This window comes from Miniopterus natalensis, chromosome 9 (assembly GCF_054644295.1).
Source record: "Miniopterus natalensis isolate mMinNat1 chromosome 9, mMinNat1.hap1, whole genome shotgun sequence".
Taxonomy (NCBI): Eukaryota; Metazoa; Chordata; class Mammalia; order Chiroptera; family Miniopteridae; genus Miniopterus; species Miniopterus natalensis.
The window spans coordinates 81293691-81311535 of NC_142089.1; the positions used below are offsets into that span (position 1 = coordinate 81293691).

Here is a 17845-nt window from a genome sequence, read left to right on the forward strand (position 1 = left end):
TGCAATAGTCAATATAAGGAGATAGAAAAGAACAACAAAAAAGGAAAAACAAGATATCTCTACCAGGAGACTCAAGAAATAAAAGGAAAACTTAAACCTAAAATAGCATTGCTGAATGACCAACAACAGAAATTTTATCTGACCAGGAAAAAACAAAGGGAAGGTGGACACAGTATATTGAAAATCTATACAGAAGAGCCAAAACGATGACATACACCTTTGAAGAATATTCCTATGAGAAAGAACCTATAATTCTAGAAAGTGAGGTAAAAGCTGCCCTGAAAGTACTGAGAAGAAACAAATCACTAGGGGTAGACAAGAGACCAATAAAATTATTTCAAACCAAGAAGACTGATTCTATCAAAATTCTAACAAGAACATGTCAATAAATATGGAAAACAAAACAATGGCCTACAGACCGGAAATGTTCAACATACATCCCTATCTTCAAGAAAGGAGATTCCAAGAAGGGCAGTAACTATAGGACCACTGCTCCTATTTTCCACACAAGTAAAGTGATGCTCAAGGTGATGCAACACAGGCTCCTATCTTACATGGGGCAAGAAGTGCCGAAGTTCTAGCCAGCTTCAGAAAAAGAAAAGATACTTGGAATCTAACTGCAAACATCTGTTGGATACTGGAGTGCTCCAAAGAATTTCCGAAACAGCTAAACTCCAGTAAAGCCTGGACTGAATGAAGCACGAAGAGCTGTGTGTTGTTCTGAGAGAAATGGGAATGCCCCAACACTTGGTTGTCCTAATGCGTAACCTGTGCTGTGGACAGGTGGCCACTCTAGGCAAGGTGTCAGACAAGAGTGCACTTTATCTCCGTTTGTTTAATCGGTATGAAGAACATATTATGGAAAAAACTGGGCTAGATTCCGAGGAACAAGGAGTGAAAATTGGTAGAAAAAATGTTGATAGCCGAAGATATACACATGACACCATCTTACTGGCAGAAGGTAGCAGTCATGTGAAACAACTTCTGATAAAAGTGAAAAAAAAAAATTGCCAAAGCAGAGATGCATTTGAACACCAAGAAGCCAAAAATCATGACTATAGAAGAAGTTGAATAGTTACAGCAAAAGAATGAAACTGGACTGCTTTCTTATTCCATATGCAAAAATTAACTCTAAATGGATTAAAGACTTGAATGTAAGACGCAAAACCATACAGCTCCTAGGAAAAAACATGGCAGTAAGCTCCTTGACTGAGGTCCAGGTGGTGATTTTTGAATCTGACACCAAAAGCAAAAGCAACAAAAGCAAAAATAAACAAGTGACACTGTATCAAATAAAAAGTTTCTGCACCGCAAAGGAAAGCATCAACAAAATGAAAGGGAACCTACTGAATGGGAGAAAATAATTGCAAGTAATATATCTGATAAGGGGCTAATGTCCAAAAATATAAAGAACTCATACAACTCAATGACAACAACAATCACCCCCCCAAATCCAATTAAAAAATGGGCAGAAGATCTGAATAGATTTTTTTTTTTCAAAGACATACAGATTGTCAACAGGTACATGAAAAGATGCTCAACCTATTAATCAATTATTAGAGAAATGTAAATCAAAGCCACGATGAGAGATCATCTCACACCTTCTAGAAAGGCTATTATCAAAAGACAAAAAATAACAAATGTTGGAAAGAATGTGGACAAAAGGGAACCCTTGTGCACTTACATTCCTGGTGGGATTGTAAATTGATATAATCACTATGGAAAACAGTGTGAAGGTTCCTCAAAGAAATTAAAGATAGAACTACCACATGATCCAGCAATTCCACTTCTGTGTATTTAGCAAAAGAAAATAAAAACATCAATTTGAAAATATATCTGCACCCCCAGGTTCACTGCAGCTTTATATGCTATAGCCAAGATATGCAAAAACATAAGTATCCATTGATAGATGAATGGATAAAGAAATTGTGGTACATACACACACACAGTGAAATATTAGCCATAAAAAAATGAAATCTTGCCATTTCCAACAACATAGATGGACCTTGAGGGCATTATGTGAAGTAAAATAAGTCAGAAAAGAATGAAAAATATCATATGATCTCTCTGAAATGTGGAATCTTCCCCCCTAAAAGAAAACCAACCAAGCTCATAGATACAGAGAACAGACTGGTGGTTGCAAGGGGCAGGGAGTAGTGGGTGGGATAAATTGGCAACTGTTTGGTTTTTCTTAGTTTAAGTACATTGAAAAAATTTTAAAGGTAGTCACTAAATCTCTCTTGGAACACATATCCATACCACTTATAAGCTCTTATCTGGCATCTTTTTATTTTAGATGTACATATCCTAAAACCATTATTGTTACATCCTCGATTATTCTATAGTCTGAATCATTCAATAGATTCCTGACCTCTGTACTAAGTATCAAAATTCCTTAAACAGTTTTTTCTACCAGCTTGGAGCCTGTGTAGGCCTGCTGGGAAGAGGACCTCTCTAACGATAAATATGCCTGGAAGGCTGTGGTCCAAGGCCATTTTTGCTGGCTATAAGCAGAGTTTCCAGAAACAGAGGGTGTACACAGCTCTTCTTAAAATCGAAGGTGTTTATGCTTCAGATGAAACTGAATTCTTTCTAGGCAAGAAATGTGCTTATGTGTACAAAGCAAAGAACAACACAGTGCCTTCTGGTGGCACACTGAACAAGAGCAAAGTCACCCAAGGAAAGGTAATTCGTAATTCCTGCTCATGGAAACAGTGGCATGGTTCATTCCAAATTCTGAAGCAACCGGCCTGCTAAGGCCATGGACCCAGAATTCATGTAATACTGGACCCCTCAAGGATTTAAACTCATTGAAAAGTAAATAAATAAAATGGAGGGGGAAAACCTACTTAATTACATTAGGGCATTAAAGCAACACTGGAATTGTACATATAAATTAAAAAGTGAACAATCAAATTAGCTTTGAGATCTACTTTATGATTTTTATAACTTTAAAATTCGAAATTATTTGATCACACATATACAAAATGACCTAATATTCTCCAAGCTCTCTATTGGCAGCAAAGGATGGCACTGGAGTGAATAGAGGTATTATTTACATCAGGGGTATTTAACCAAGAGTCTTAAGATATTAAACTCAGGGATTAAAAATATTTGTTACAGATAATCCAGGGATGACTACAGGATTTAATATCTGCTGCCAGTTACTACTGCTTAGATTATGGTAATTGGCAGTGTTCTCTGTACAAACAAAATAACGAAGAGGTTATAAAAGTTCAGTTGCGCATAAGGAGGCTAAAGCACAAAAGAAATCTTAAAGTCTTCATCAATATTATAAAGCATGACTTTTATTTTACGACTACTATAATTACAGTTGGAATGGCCACCACTATATGTAACATTAAAATAGGAACAGAACACTTATCTTTCTATCTAAATAGCTAATCATTCTTTAGTTAATAGACCGACTGAACAAAAAAATGAGACCTCACTGAAATTGGTTAAATGAGTTTGAGAAGCTACAACATGGCCTTAGTTATGAGAGTTCTTTAAGACAAGAAACAGAGCTAAAGCTTCTAGGCAGAAAAAACAACTAGTATAGGGAGCTTTACTTCCAATGACAACTGGCATATGCAAATGTCCGTAAGTCACAACATGTAAGAGACCATCCCAACATGTTATGTGGGTGATACAGGTTTGTCCAACTATCTGAAAGTAGAGAGTTCCCAGGAAACCTTTCTTAAGCCTAACTGGTATAAAGTGAAGGAGGACTTTATTTCCAGGTTAGGCAAAAGCTACACTTCACCTCCTGTCTAATGGATGCACAAGATAAATGGAGGTAAAGCACAGATGCTCACAGACCCAGTTCAGAGAGCTCTGCTGCCTTGATGCTGAGAAGCTGAGTGTGGTTCCAGGAAGGAGCCTGGCAGTGCCACTCTTCCTGCTTGGGGTGCACACGCTGCATCTATAGTGGCTGCTGCAACACAAACACTGAATGCTATTCTCACTTTTTGCATTTTCTATAAAAGCAAAAATCTTTAGATTTCTTTCAGTTAGCAAAAGCAGGTATTAATGTAGGTCTTCTGTAAAAGTGAAGTGGCATAATGCAGACTTTCAGGAAGTGGGGAACACCTGTAAACTGTTTTCCATCCCTCCTTGGCTCCATTCTTTTGACCTACTCTCTCTTATTCAAAAAGCATACATGTATTATTTTCAGAGGGACGATACAGAAAAAAAATCTAAGGATGGGAGAAATATACAAGTCTTACTTAAATAAGTAAGCCCTCAGAAGAAACCTATACGTTTTGTTAAAAACATTTTATAGAAAGCCCTAGGAAGAAGAACCAGGAGCTCAAAACAAACAGGAAATGAATGGCAAGCAGGGGAAAAGGTGCATTCATTAAACTGGAATAAAATTTAAGTGATCCTTAAGAAAAATAAGGCGTGGTTCAAGGACAAATCCAAAATCAATAAGAAGTGCAAATATCTAAGATGGCAGCAGATTAGGGGGAAGCTACACTCACCTCCTTACAGAGGAGGCCACATCAAGACTGGTGGGAAGTGTGGAGGTGTGGAGGCACGAGGGCTGGCTGGGCATTCATGGGTAGCATCTAGTTCCGGAGGGATATCAGCTGCCAGGGGTTCCCTGTGAGAACTGTGGTGACTAAACCCCAAGTAGGGCTCCCCAGCCCAGAGCAACAGAACCATGTAAGGTGCCCACATAACATCTGGGCACTAGGGAGACATGGTTAGAAACACAGACAATCATTTAAAGGGCTGACACACAAAATTTTGTTCACAGCCAATCACCCTGGGCTTCTGTGGAGGGAGGGCAAAGCACAGTAGAGCTGCGTGAGGAGAAGTCGGAGGTCTCTGGGAAGAGAGTTGAAAGGTTAGCTGCCAAGATCCTTGTGCTGAATCATTCCCCCATACTGCAGAAGCTATCTTTCTGAGCATTCCCCCTCTATGCAGCAACAGCCTGGAGGGGAGCAACAGCCCCACCTGTTGGAATCCCTTTCACCCCACCCTGTGGAGCCTACACACAGCTGAGTACAACCAGAGATTCTTTAAGTGACTGAGCCTAACAGGCAGCCTATAGGCAGAGACAAATCCCTGGGCGCTTTGAGACTTTTGATGACCTGCCCATGGACCCAGTGCTAGTAAAAGTAGACCTTGAGGAGCACTTTGGTCCTTTCCACATGCACCCAGACCCAGCAAAGGGAGCCACAAGCTGTGAACCGATGATCTTGTCAAACAGGTTGCCAGAGCCAGTCACAGACCGTCTGACATTGGCCTGCACCAAAGTCCCTATGAGGAGGCCCAGAACCAATACACTTAGTGGCCAGCTTCAAACAACAACACAGCAGGACACAGTAAGCTTCACAAGCAGCATATCTACAAGGAGGTTGATGTAGGCACCAAACCCTGCTGAGGCAAATTCTACTTCACGTGATCAGCACCTGCACAGCCCCTTCCACACTGTCTTAGGGGTTAAGCCTCAATGTCAGCCAGCCTGAGGGTCAATCCCACACATGAACAGGCCAATAGCAATCAAAACTCAATTGCAAGAGTAGGGCCCACATAAACCACACAAGGGAAATTCGTAGAGCACCCAGTTCAGGTAATCAAGGAGACTGCACCACTGGGTCCCACAGGACACTTACTACAGAAGGCCACCCTACCAAGACTTGGAGTGGTAGTAGGACTACCTAATACACAGAAAAAAACACAAACAGGCAGCAGAAGTGGGAGACAAAGAAACAGGCCCCATATGTAAGAAAAAGAATTATCCAGAAGAAAAGCTAAATGAAATGGAGATAAGCAATTTATCAGACACAGAGTTCAGAGTAATGTTTATGAGGATGCTCAACAACATGACATAGAAACCATAAAAATGGACCAGTGAGAAATGAAGGATGCCATATCTGAAATAAAGACTATACTGGAAGGAATAAACAATAGGCTCAATGAAGCAGTGGATCAGATCAGTGATTTGGAAGACAAAATAGAAAAAAATACCCAGTCTGAGCAGTAAAAAGAAAAAAGAATTAAAAAGAAAAATAAGGGCTCAGCTGGCGTGGCTCAGCAGTTGAGCATCGACCTATGAGCCAAGAGATCATGGTTCAATGCCTGGTCAGAGCACATGCCCAGGTTTCAGGCACGATTCCCAGTGAGGGACATGCAGGAGGCAGACAATCAATGACTCTCTCATCACTGATGTTTCTACCTCTCTTTCTCTCCTTTTCCCTTCCTCTCTACAAAATCAATAAAGACATATTTAATAAAAAGTTAAAAAGAGAAAGAAAGAAAAACAAGAATAGCTTAAGGGACCTTTGGGAAAACATGAAGCATAACAATATCCATGTCATGGGATACCAGAAGAAGAAGAGAGAGAGCAAGGGATCAAGAATCTATTTCAAGAAATAATGACTGATAAGTTCCCTAACTTGGTGAAGGAAAAAGACACACAAGTCCAAGAAGTGCAGAGTCCCAAATAAAATGAACACAAAGAGGCTCACACCAAGACACATAATAACTTAAAAATAAAAAGAGAATCATAAAAGCCTAAGAGAAAGGCAATCAGTTGCCTAAAAGGAAACTCCCATAACACTATCAGCTGATTTCCCAATAGAAACATTTCAGGCCAGAAGAGACTGGCATAAAATATTCAAAATGATGAAATGAAAGAACCTACAACCAAGGCTACTTTACCCAGCAAGACAATCATTTACAATTGAAGGAGAAACAAAGAACTTCGCCGACAAGAAAAAGCTAAAGGAGTTTGTTATGACCAAATCAGTATTATAAGAAATGTTAATGGACTGGCTTTAAGAAGAGGAAAAACAAACAAAAAACCCCAGAGGAACATATTTAAAAAGTGAAATGGCAATAAATACATACCTATTAATAATCACTTTAAGTGTAAATGGCTTAAATGCTTCTATCAAAAGACATATGGTAGCTGAATGGATAAGAAAACAAGACCTATATATATGCTATCTATAACAGACATACCTCAGAAAAAAAGATACACACAGGCTAAACGTAAAGGGATGAAAAAAGATATTTTATGCAAATAAAAATGAAAAAAAGCTGAGGCAGCAATACTTATATTCAGACAAAATAGACTTTAAAACAAAGGTGACAATAAGAGTCAAAGAAGGACACTACATAATGATAAAGGGATCAATCCAACAAGAAGATATAACCCTTGTAAACATTTATGCACCCAACATAGGAGTACCTAACTATGTAAAGCAAATCTTGGTGGACACAAAGGGAGAGATTGACAGTAATACAGTCATGGTAGGGAATTTTAACACCTCATTGACATCAATGGGTAGATCTTCCAGCAGAAAATCAACAAGGACACAGTGGCCTTAAAGGACACACTAGATCAAATGGATTTAATTGATATCTTCAGAGCATTTCACCCCCAGGCAGCAGAATATAAATTCTTTGGAAGTGTACATGGAACATTTTCTAAGATAAACCACATGTTAGGACACAAAACAAGTCTCAATACATTTAGGAAGACTGAAATCATATTAAGCATCTTCTCTGACCATAATGCTATGAAACTTGAAATCAGTCACAAGAAGAAAACTAAAAAAGTCAAAAAGGCATGGAGGCTAAATAACATGTTATTAAACAATGAATGGATTAAAATGAGATCAAGGAAGAAATTAAAAGATACCTTGAAACAAATGAAAATAAGAACACAACAACCCCAAATCTGTTGGACACAGGGAAAGCAGTCCTAAGAGGAAAATTCATACCATTACAGGCCTATCTCAAGAAACAAGAAAAAGCTCAAATAAACACTTTAACTTCACACTTAAAGGAACTTTAAAAAGAACAACATACAAAGCCCAAAGTGAGAAGGAAGGGAATAATAAAGATCAGAGCATTAATAAATGAAATAAAGTCTAAAAAAACAGTACATAGCATCAATGAAACCAAGAGATGGTTCTTTAAAAAAATAAACAAGACTGGAAAATCTTGAACCAGACTCATCAATCAAAACAGAGCACCCAAATAAATAAAATCATAAATTAAAGAGTGAAGTCACAACTGACACCAAAGAAATACAAAGGATTGTAAGAAAATATTAGGAACAAAACTATATGCCAACAAACTGGACAATCCAGATGAAAGGGATAAATTCATAGAAACATCCAATCTTCTAAATCTGAGTAAGGAAGAATCACATATCTAAATAGACACATTTTAAGTAGTGAAATTGAAGCAGTAATCAAAGAACTTACAACAAATGAAAGTCCTGGACCACAGAGTTTTACAGGTGAATTTTACAAAACATTCAAAGAAGAACTAACACCTATCCTCAAATTATTCCAAAAAATTCAAGATGAGGGAAGACTCCCAAACTCACTTTATGAGTCTAGCATTATTCTAATTCCAAAACCAGATAAAGCATGACAGAGAAAGAAAATTATTGGCCAATATCCCTGATGAATGTAGCTGTAAAATCCTCAACAAAATATTAGCAAACTAAGTCCAGCAATACATTAATAAGATCATACACCATTATCAAGTGGGATTTATCTGGGGATGCAAGGTTGGTACAATATCCGCAAAACAATAAACATGATATACCACATAAACAAAATGAAAGATAAAAATCACATGATCATATCAATAGATGCAGAAGTAGCATTTGATAAAATCCAGCACCCATTTATGATAAAAACTCTCAGCAAGGTGGGACTAGAGAGAACATACCTCAATGTAATAAAGACTATATATGACAAACCTACAGCCAACATTATACTCAATGGGCAAAGACTATAAGCATTCCCCTTATGTTTGAGAACAAGACAGGGATCTCCACTCTTACCACTCTTATTCAGCATAGTACTGGAAGTCCTAGCCACAGCGATCAGACGAGAAGAAGAAATAAAAGGCATCCAAATTGGAAAGGAGGAAGTAAAACTGAAATTATTTGCAGATGACATGATACTGTATACAGAGAGTCCTAAAGATTCCAACAAAAAACTACTAGAACTGATAAATCAACTCAGTCAAGTAGCAGGATACAAAATAAATATACAGAAATCAGTTGCATTTTTATGCACCAATAATGATCTATAAGAAGGGGAAACTAAAAAAAAAAATCTCATTCACAATTGTTTCAAAAAGAATAAAATACGTAGGAATAAACTTAACCAAGAATGTAAAAGACCTGTCTTGAAAAATTATAGGATAATGAAGAAAGAAATTGAAAAAGATACAAAGAAGTGGAAGCATATACCATGTTCATGAACAGGAAGAATTAACATCATTAAAGCATCCATACTACCCAAACCAATCTACAGATTCAACACAATTCCTATCAAGACAACAGGGTGTTTCACAGAATCAGAACAAATATTCCAAAAATTTATATGAAACCATAAAAGACATCAAATAGTAACAAAGATCTTGAGAAAGAAGAACAAAGTTGGAGGAATCATGCTACCTAATATCAAACTATACTACAAGGCCATAGTAATCAAAACAGCATGATACTGTCAAAAAAGCAGACACACAGATCAATGGAACACAGTAGAGAGCCCAGAAATAAGTCCCCGCCTTTATGGTTAATTAATATTTGACAAAGGAGGCAAAAACATACAATGGGTTAAAGATAGTCTATTCAATAAATGGTGTTGAGAAAATTAGACAGATACTTGCAAAAAAAATTAAACTAGACCACTTTCTTACACTGCACACAATAATAAACTCAAAATGAATGAAAGACTTAAATGTTAAGACTCAAAACGATAAAAATCCTAGTAAAAACATAGGTAGTAGAATCTCGTACATTTCGCATAGCAATATTTTTTCTGATATTTCTCCTCAGGCAAGGGAAACAACAAAAAAATAAATGGGACTACATCAAAATGAAAAGTTTTTGCACAGTAAAGGAAACCATCAACACAATGAAAAGACAACCCACTAAATGGGAGAACACACTCACCAATGATAAATCTAAGAAGGGGTTAATATCCAAAATTTATAGAGAATGTATACAACTCAACACCAAAAACACAAACAGTCCAATTAAGAAATGGGCAAAGGACCTGAATAGATATTTCCCCAAAGAGGACATACAGATGGCTAATAGACATATGAAAAGATGCTCAAGGTCATTAATCATCAGAGAGATGCAAATTAGATATCATCTCACACCTGTCAGAATGGCTATTATGAATAATTCAACAAACAAATGTTGGCGAGGGTGTGGAGAAAAGGGAACCCTTGTGCACTGTTGGTGGGAATGCAGACTGGTACAGCCACTGTGGAAAGTAGTATAGAGATAACAAAAAATTAAAAATGGAACTGCCTTATTACCCAGCAACCCATGTCTGAGAATTTATCCAAAGAAACCCGAAACACTCATTCAAAAGAATATATGCACCCTATGCTCATTGCAGCCTTATTTTACAATGGCCGAGATTTGGAAGCAGCCCAAGTGCACATCAGTAGATGATGGATAAAACGGCTATGGTACATTCACATAGTGGAATACTACTTGGCCATAAAAAAGAAGAAAATTTTACCCTTTCTGACAGCATGGATTGACCTGTAGAATATTATGCTCAGTGAAATAAGCCAGTCAGAGAAAGGCAAGTACCACATGATTTCACTCATGTGGAATTTGATGAACTAACAAGCAAAACAGAGACAGACTCAAATAGAGAGCAAGCAGACAGCTCTGGGGATAGTCGGAGAGGGAACTGGGATTGAGCAAAAAAGAAGAGAGAAAGAAATCATGGACATGAACAACAGTGTGGTGATTTCAAGGGGGCGGAGGTGAAAGAGGATGGAGTGGGGACAAACGGTGATGGGGGAAAAAAGTGCAACCAGATTTAGAGAAGGCTGCTGGGAGATCCTGGTATAGAAGAAATGCAAAGATGCCTGAGAGTGCTGTAAGAATTCCTTCAGTCTGTGCTGTGGAAGACACAAAAGAGGTTCTGATTCTCAAACTGCTGTTGGAAGTAGGTAGGTAGGTAGTAACAGTGGTAAGTAACTGGGCTGCCCCAGATATGAGACAAACTATAATAAAGATGAATCACTAAGATTGATGAGCATTCCCGAATTCATGAGTGACACAGCAAAACTATAAACACTGTGCTGAAAATGCCAGCAGATTACTCATATGACTTTAATCCATAAAAAGGTAACTGACGGTCAAACTGAAGGGGAACTGAAATCACCAAGCTCCTGGATGGCACTTCCATAGTGAGAAATCTAGCAGAGAATACGATAGTGGGTAGAACCAATGCACAGTTAAGATATGTCAAGGCAGCCCTAGCCAGTTTGGCTCAGTGATTAGAGCATCAGCCCATGGACTGAAGGGTCCCGGGTTCGATTTCGACCAAGGGCATGTGCCTCGGTTGCAGGCTTGATCCCCAGCACTGGTCAGGGTACATGCGGGAGGCAACCAGTCGATGTGTCCCTCCTTACATCGATGTCTCTCTCTTTCTCTCTCTCTCTCTACTTTCCCCTTTCTACTCTCTCTGAAAAGCGATGGAGAAAATATCCACGGGTGAGGATTTAAAAAAAAAAAAAAGATATGTCAAGGCAGAAAGTAAAGGTGGCTTTGTGAGAGTCAGTATTGCCTCGTGACTTTTAAGGGATAAACAAGCACATGGGCAGGGAGGAGTAAGCGGGAAACCTGTGCATATAATTCACTTAGACTACCAAAGGCCTTGACAAAGACCATAGCAAAGTGCATTTAACAATGTAACCACAGTAACCCTGCCCCTGGGAGAATGCCCTGCCTCATACGTGCTAAGAGTGGGCTCCCTGCTGCATCCAGAGCATACCCACCCAACACAGTCAGAAACTTCCAGACACGACACTGAGAGTTAAAATAAAAACATGCAAGCCCAAAGAGCAAAATACAAAAAGCAGATCCTGTAAGTAGCTAGTTTAGGAAGTGTTCTTATTCAATGTTTTGAAAACAACTTGGGAAGAAAGGCACACTGTGAAAATCTCCAAAGCTTCCACTGCTTTTCCACAAAAGTCACAAACAGAATAGTAAGGTCTCATGGAGCTATCTGAAGCGTTTCTAAAACAGCAAGACACTTCAAAATGAACCCCTTGAAGAAAATGCATTTAAGACAGGAGGGGAAAAAAAGAATGGATGGACTCATGTCCTCAGAGCTGTATTTCCTGAAGACATCAGGTTTTGGTTTGACACTAAAAGGCCAAGAAAATGTGGAGTGTCACTAAAAAGAGCAGAACAAACAGAGCAGGAGGCACTGTCCCTTTATGGAAGACTGATTATTGCACCATGGAGAATTTTCTTCCCCCCAAATAAGGCTTATAGAGGTGACAGTGGAAGGCCAAAGGGGAAGGGGTCTCAGCAGGATGGAATAAGAAAAGCTGACAGTGTGGAGGATCTTCCCAGTTGCCTCATAGGGTAGGTAATATTAACATTCCTCTTTAACAGACAAGGAAACTGAGGCACAAAAGGCTCAGCAACATGTTCACAATTCCACTACTGCCAAATAGAGATGGGACTCAAACCTGGCCAGCCTAGCTCCAAGGACGCATTCCATATCCTCAGCTCCCTCACCTCTGATCCGCTCCTGACCATGGAGGGCAGGGTGGCCTAGACAGGGATGAAGGGCAAATGTGCAGAAAGGTACACCTTGGGAAGGGGTTATAAATCTCCAGGTGAACTGAGGAGAGGTGTGATGTGATGGGAGTGCCTGTCTTTGTTCCAGTAAGATCATGGTCTTCTGACTGCACTGCATAGTGCCGTGGGTTGAATTATGTCCCCCCAAAAAGATATGCTGAAGTCCCAACCCCAGTACCTCAGAAGGTGACCTTATTTGGAAATGAGGTAATTGTAGATGCAATCAGTCATGCTAGAGCAGAGTGGGCCCTGATGCAATATGACTGTGCCTTATAAGAAGACAGCCATTGAAGACAGGGGCACTCAGGGAGAAGCCATGTGAAGATGAAGGCAGAGATTAGATTGACCAGCTATAGGCTGAGGGACACCAGACTGCTGGCTACCCCCAGAGCCAGAAAGAGACACAGAAGGATCCCCCTTAGGTTTCAGAGGAAGCAGGGCGCTGCTGACACCGATTTCAGACTTTGAGCCTCCAGAGCTGTTAAGACAATAAATGTCTTTTTGTTTAAGCCATCCAGGGTGTAATATTTTGTTAGAGTAGCCCTAGGAAACCAATGCACCCAAGCATGCACTTTGGGTTTGTTTTCTTTCCTCTTACTCTACTCCCACCACTAGGACAACTGCATCTGTCCCCTAGTTTCACACTGAACAGTCTACTGGACCTCACCTGGATGTTCTGTAAGCACCTCCATCTCACTCTGCCTAAAACTATCCACTGGACTGTCCAACCTCCCTCCCGCCTTCACTACCCATGATCGCCATCTCACTTGAAGAACATCACAGATACTGCTCCCCCTCCTGAGGCCTAAGGCAGCATCTCTTCTGTCCCATCGCCATTCTCCCAGGCCAGGACCACAACCCTTCACCCAGACTGGCCTCCAATGCTGCTCCTTGAGTTCAAAGAGGTTCCTGACCCAGGGGCTTTGCACTGGCTACTCTCTCTGCCTGAAATACTTTCCCCTAGAAATCTGCATGGCTAAACCCCTCTACTTTATTCAAGTTTTTGCTCAAATGTTACCTTCTAAATGAGGCCCGAGTCACTCATGCCCCTGGCACTCCTGATCCCCTTGGCCTATGGTATTGATCATTTTCTACTACTGTCTTCCCTTATGCGTGTCCACCTCGCTAGAGCTTACACTGTTCGCAGGTGGGTCCCAAACACCTGGAACAGTGCCTGGCTCAGAGAAGGTGCTCAATAACTGTTTGCTAAGTGAATTAATCTACAGGAGATTAACAGGCTTCTTAAAGGTATCCAGTCCCCAGCTTCTGCCCCTCCCAACAGATCCGCACACTGCCCACAAAAAGTATAGATTTTTCAATAGATCTTTATTTGATATAGCTCATGAATAAAGAACTATTTTTAAAAAACAATCTGGCACCACAGATATAAGCAGATCACCTAGCCCCTTTTCTTACAGAATAAAGTCCAGATTTTCTCACGTGACACAGCCCCTCATGGCCTGGATTTCTCCTATCACTACCACTGTGAACTCTCACATCCCCCTTTCCCAGGCCCACACTCTACTCACTATACATTCAGTCCACCAAGTTGCTCTTTGTTTTCCAAATGCATCAGGTATCTTCTCATTTCTATTCCTTTCCTCTCCATTTTTCTGTTTCATTGTAGAGAATGCTGCCTTATTCATACAGTAAATTCCTGATCATCTCACCCTTCTTCTGGTAATCCCTAAATTCCAGGAATTGATTTAGATATACCCTCCTGCATCATTTTTGATGTTACATTATCAATTTTTTTTAATCCTCACCCGGGAACACACTTAGAGAGAGGAAAGGAGAGAGGGAGAGAGAGAAGGAGAGAGAGAGAGAGAAACACTGATTGGTTGCCCTAAATTTCTGATAAAGATCCAATGTAGGTATTTCTATTTTGACATGTAGACATCTACCACATGCTAAACTTAAGACCCGATGATATGGTCACATAACACCCTGCACTACATACTACATGATTAAGTCTCTACTCCCTAAAAGGATTTAAAGCAGATTTAAAGCGGTATAATTTCCAAAGCCCTTTTCCCGGGTGTGGGCCTCTGTGGAGATCAGGAGCCATGGAGGCCAGAGAGAAGCCACTGTTCATTAGCTCACACCTAGATCTCCACTGGCTAAAACTCCCAAACAACTCCAAGTGTGAGAACAGAAGTTAGCTACTTTTAAATTTTAAAATCACTTAGTAATTTACTACAATATCACCTAATTTAAAAATTAAAGTTTTTCTTATCTTAAGTCCTTCCCAAATGATAATAGAGGTTATCTGACCTCCCGTGAGCTGCTATACACAGGGGACTTGATATAAAGACTCTACACTCTGGGGCTGGTCCAAAACTGTGATTGATTAAAGCTTTCTAAAATATCACTGGGCCTCGTGGTTGATACCAAAGTTCTAGACTCCTGGTACTGTCACTCAGGGAGCAGGAAAAGAAATGCTGACATTTCATGCACCAACTCCTCTTAAAAGTATGCGGGAAGAGTAGAGAAGTGATAGAAATAGGGCTGTGGGGAAACAGTAAGGAATACAAATATGGACCCTAAGTTCAAGCAAGCTTTACATCGGTTTCTGGTGTTTGGATTTAATACTGCACTTTAGAAAATTATTTGAGTTAATGTTTGGCATTAGCCACTGAAAAATGTCTATAAAATATAGCAATGGAATTAAACTAATAAAATCTTACACAGTTCCAATCCATAGACTTAATAACTAGATAAGGGTGATCTGCAGTGAGTGTATAGATAGTTTTTAAGTAAGTGAGAGCTTCTAAGTACTTAAGAAGTACTTACGGGTGCTTATAAACAAAGTCCTGCTTTAAGTAGTTTGAACATTCTTGGTAAAATCTTGTTTGCACTATTAGTTTGCTTAGTGCAACTTTTTTCAGAGATTGCTACGGTGTGTTTTAATAAGTCCTGTTCTGGAATTGCTCAAATTGTGACTCAATGGGGGCTGGATTAATAAGGTTTAAAATTACCTCAGAACACAAGGCCTTGTGCAAGATGTTAAGTATCAGGGAGTTCAACTATATGGTTTGAGAGAGGTAAGAAAATTCTAGTCAGTCAGTCTAACAGGGCCACTTAACGGCAGGAAAAAACTGCCCCTCTATGGTTTCAACTCTTTTTTTAAAATTTTTTTATTGATCTCAGAGAGAGAAAGGGAAAGGAAGAAAGAGAGAAACACCAATGATGAGAGAGTCATTGATGGGCTACCTCCTGCACACCCCCTACTGGGGATCAAGGGATCGAGCCCACAACCCGAGCATGTGCCCTGACTGGGAATTGAACTGTGACCTCTTGGTTCATAGGTCAACGCTCAACCACTGAGCCACACCAGCTGGGCTCAACTCTTTAAAAGAAAGAGGAGAGATAAATTTATGTGGCTTGGAGAGGACAGAGATGGGAGTTAACATCCTAAATCAACTGGCATTTTGACATTGAGTTTAACTGTTTCTGGGCCTATCATCTATCAGAAATTTTGGTAAGACTTAGGGAAGCCCGCACACAGCCTATCACTTTACTCACTTTACCAGGCCCAACCAACATCTCACCTTCTCGCTTCCCCACTAATCCAATTAAAATCTAACCACTTGTCTTCTCCGTTCCAAATCCAAGTGTATTCTAGCTCACAGAGAAAACCAGAGATAATACCAGTTGGCACACACTTCCAATGAATGCATGACTACCAAACTCAGCTGCCTCACACTCAGCTGGATCCTCACCATGGGGAAGTCCTTTTGAATGCACTGCACTCAGGCTGTACCACACTTCTGAAATACTCCTTCCCTTGATTTCTGAACACCACCAATTCCTAATTCTCCTCCTGCTTCTCTCTTCACTCCCAGGTAGGCTCTTACCCTTAACTCTTGGTATCCCCAAATGCCATGTTTATTTTCCCCAGAGGCCTCACTTTATCAGGCTGATTTCTTCACACTGTTACCACTTAATACCCTATAACCTCCAAACCCTCATCTCTAACCTACTCGTCTTCTGAGCTCCAGACACGCATGTCCAGCTGCCAGTAGAACAGCTCTGCCTGAATTCTCTAGCACGTTCACTCAAGCAAACTGACAGGAATGCAGAAATCATCAAATCCACTGGCTTCAGGGGGTGAAGGAGAAGAACTGGATCCTAAATCTCTGCTCACAGCAATACATTTCATAACAATGGCCACAAAACAGATTTTTATTTATAGGTAAAATAAAAATGAACATTTTAATATTGTATTTTTATTCAGTTTTATTTATGTATATTCTCTATATTAACTGAAACACACTTTAAACATCATTCTACTGTGTCTGCCCACCAATAATTTTCCACCACCTTTTCCATTCTGTAACCAAAATGTTAGCAAAGGTATTTAACTTTCCCCCCAAATAAATCAATCATCACAAATTACATCACTCTAACCTTTAAATTAATTTACATGAATCCAAAGTGCACACAGTTTTCAATCACAGTGTTCAAAGCAGTTAGACGAGCCATTTCCAGGGCATGCTGCAAATATTTTGCCCTGAAATGTAGAAGTGTTTTGAGCAATATGCTTAGTGTAAGTTTTATGTAAGAGGAAAATACCAATCTGCTGTTATATAATTTCCTGTCTTTTAATTTAGGGGTAAGGAAAAAGTGACAGAAGATAAAAGAAAGTCTCATATAAAATAGTCTTTGTACTCTTAAAAATATAATAGAAAATAAAAAATTACTTTAAAAACAACAGAATGACTTGAGCAAGTTTTGATGAGGTGGAGTAATTGTGCAAAAATTTCATCCTTCAACAGCTTCAAGGTATGAAATGGAGTGTCTCAAATTCCCCCAGGAGTGCAATTATCCCATGAAACCACACCTTCAAGGCATAAATGAATGAATGAATGAATGAATGAATGAATGAATGAATGAATGAATAAATAAGGTGAACACCAGATTGAAAGCAAATAATGCCCTCATAAAGAACCATGAGTTTTCCCCTGATTTAAAAAATGACATTCTTTCACAATTCTAAGCATATGTACCTCCATAGAACATTATCCCCCTCTGCTTATTTATAATGAAAATTCTATAAGAAATATACCCTTTAAGTTAATTAACTTCCTCTTACCAATTCTGCCTTTTTCACTCACATTCTCTTGAATGTGAGATTATATAGCTTGGTATTCTGTTTCCTCACCGTGTTCTCAAATTTACTTGGTTTTCTCAAAAAAAGGGTCTGACTTTTTCATTTCTTGGCATTTAAAGTTC

The 17845-nt window shown here is 39.4% G+C and overlaps 1 protein-coding gene and 1 pseudogene across 1 annotated transcript in view; one reads left to right on the forward strand and one right to left on the reverse strand.

The window, feature by feature from the left end:
* The window catches only part of GMDS (GDP-mannose 4,6-dehydratase), a 570121-nt gene that overhangs the window by 328627 nt on the left and 223649 nt on the right, over window positions 1-17845 (reverse strand). The window lies entirely within an intron of this gene.
* Window positions 2467-2805, forward strand: LOC148092520 (large ribosomal subunit protein eL33 pseudogene; annotated as a pseudogene).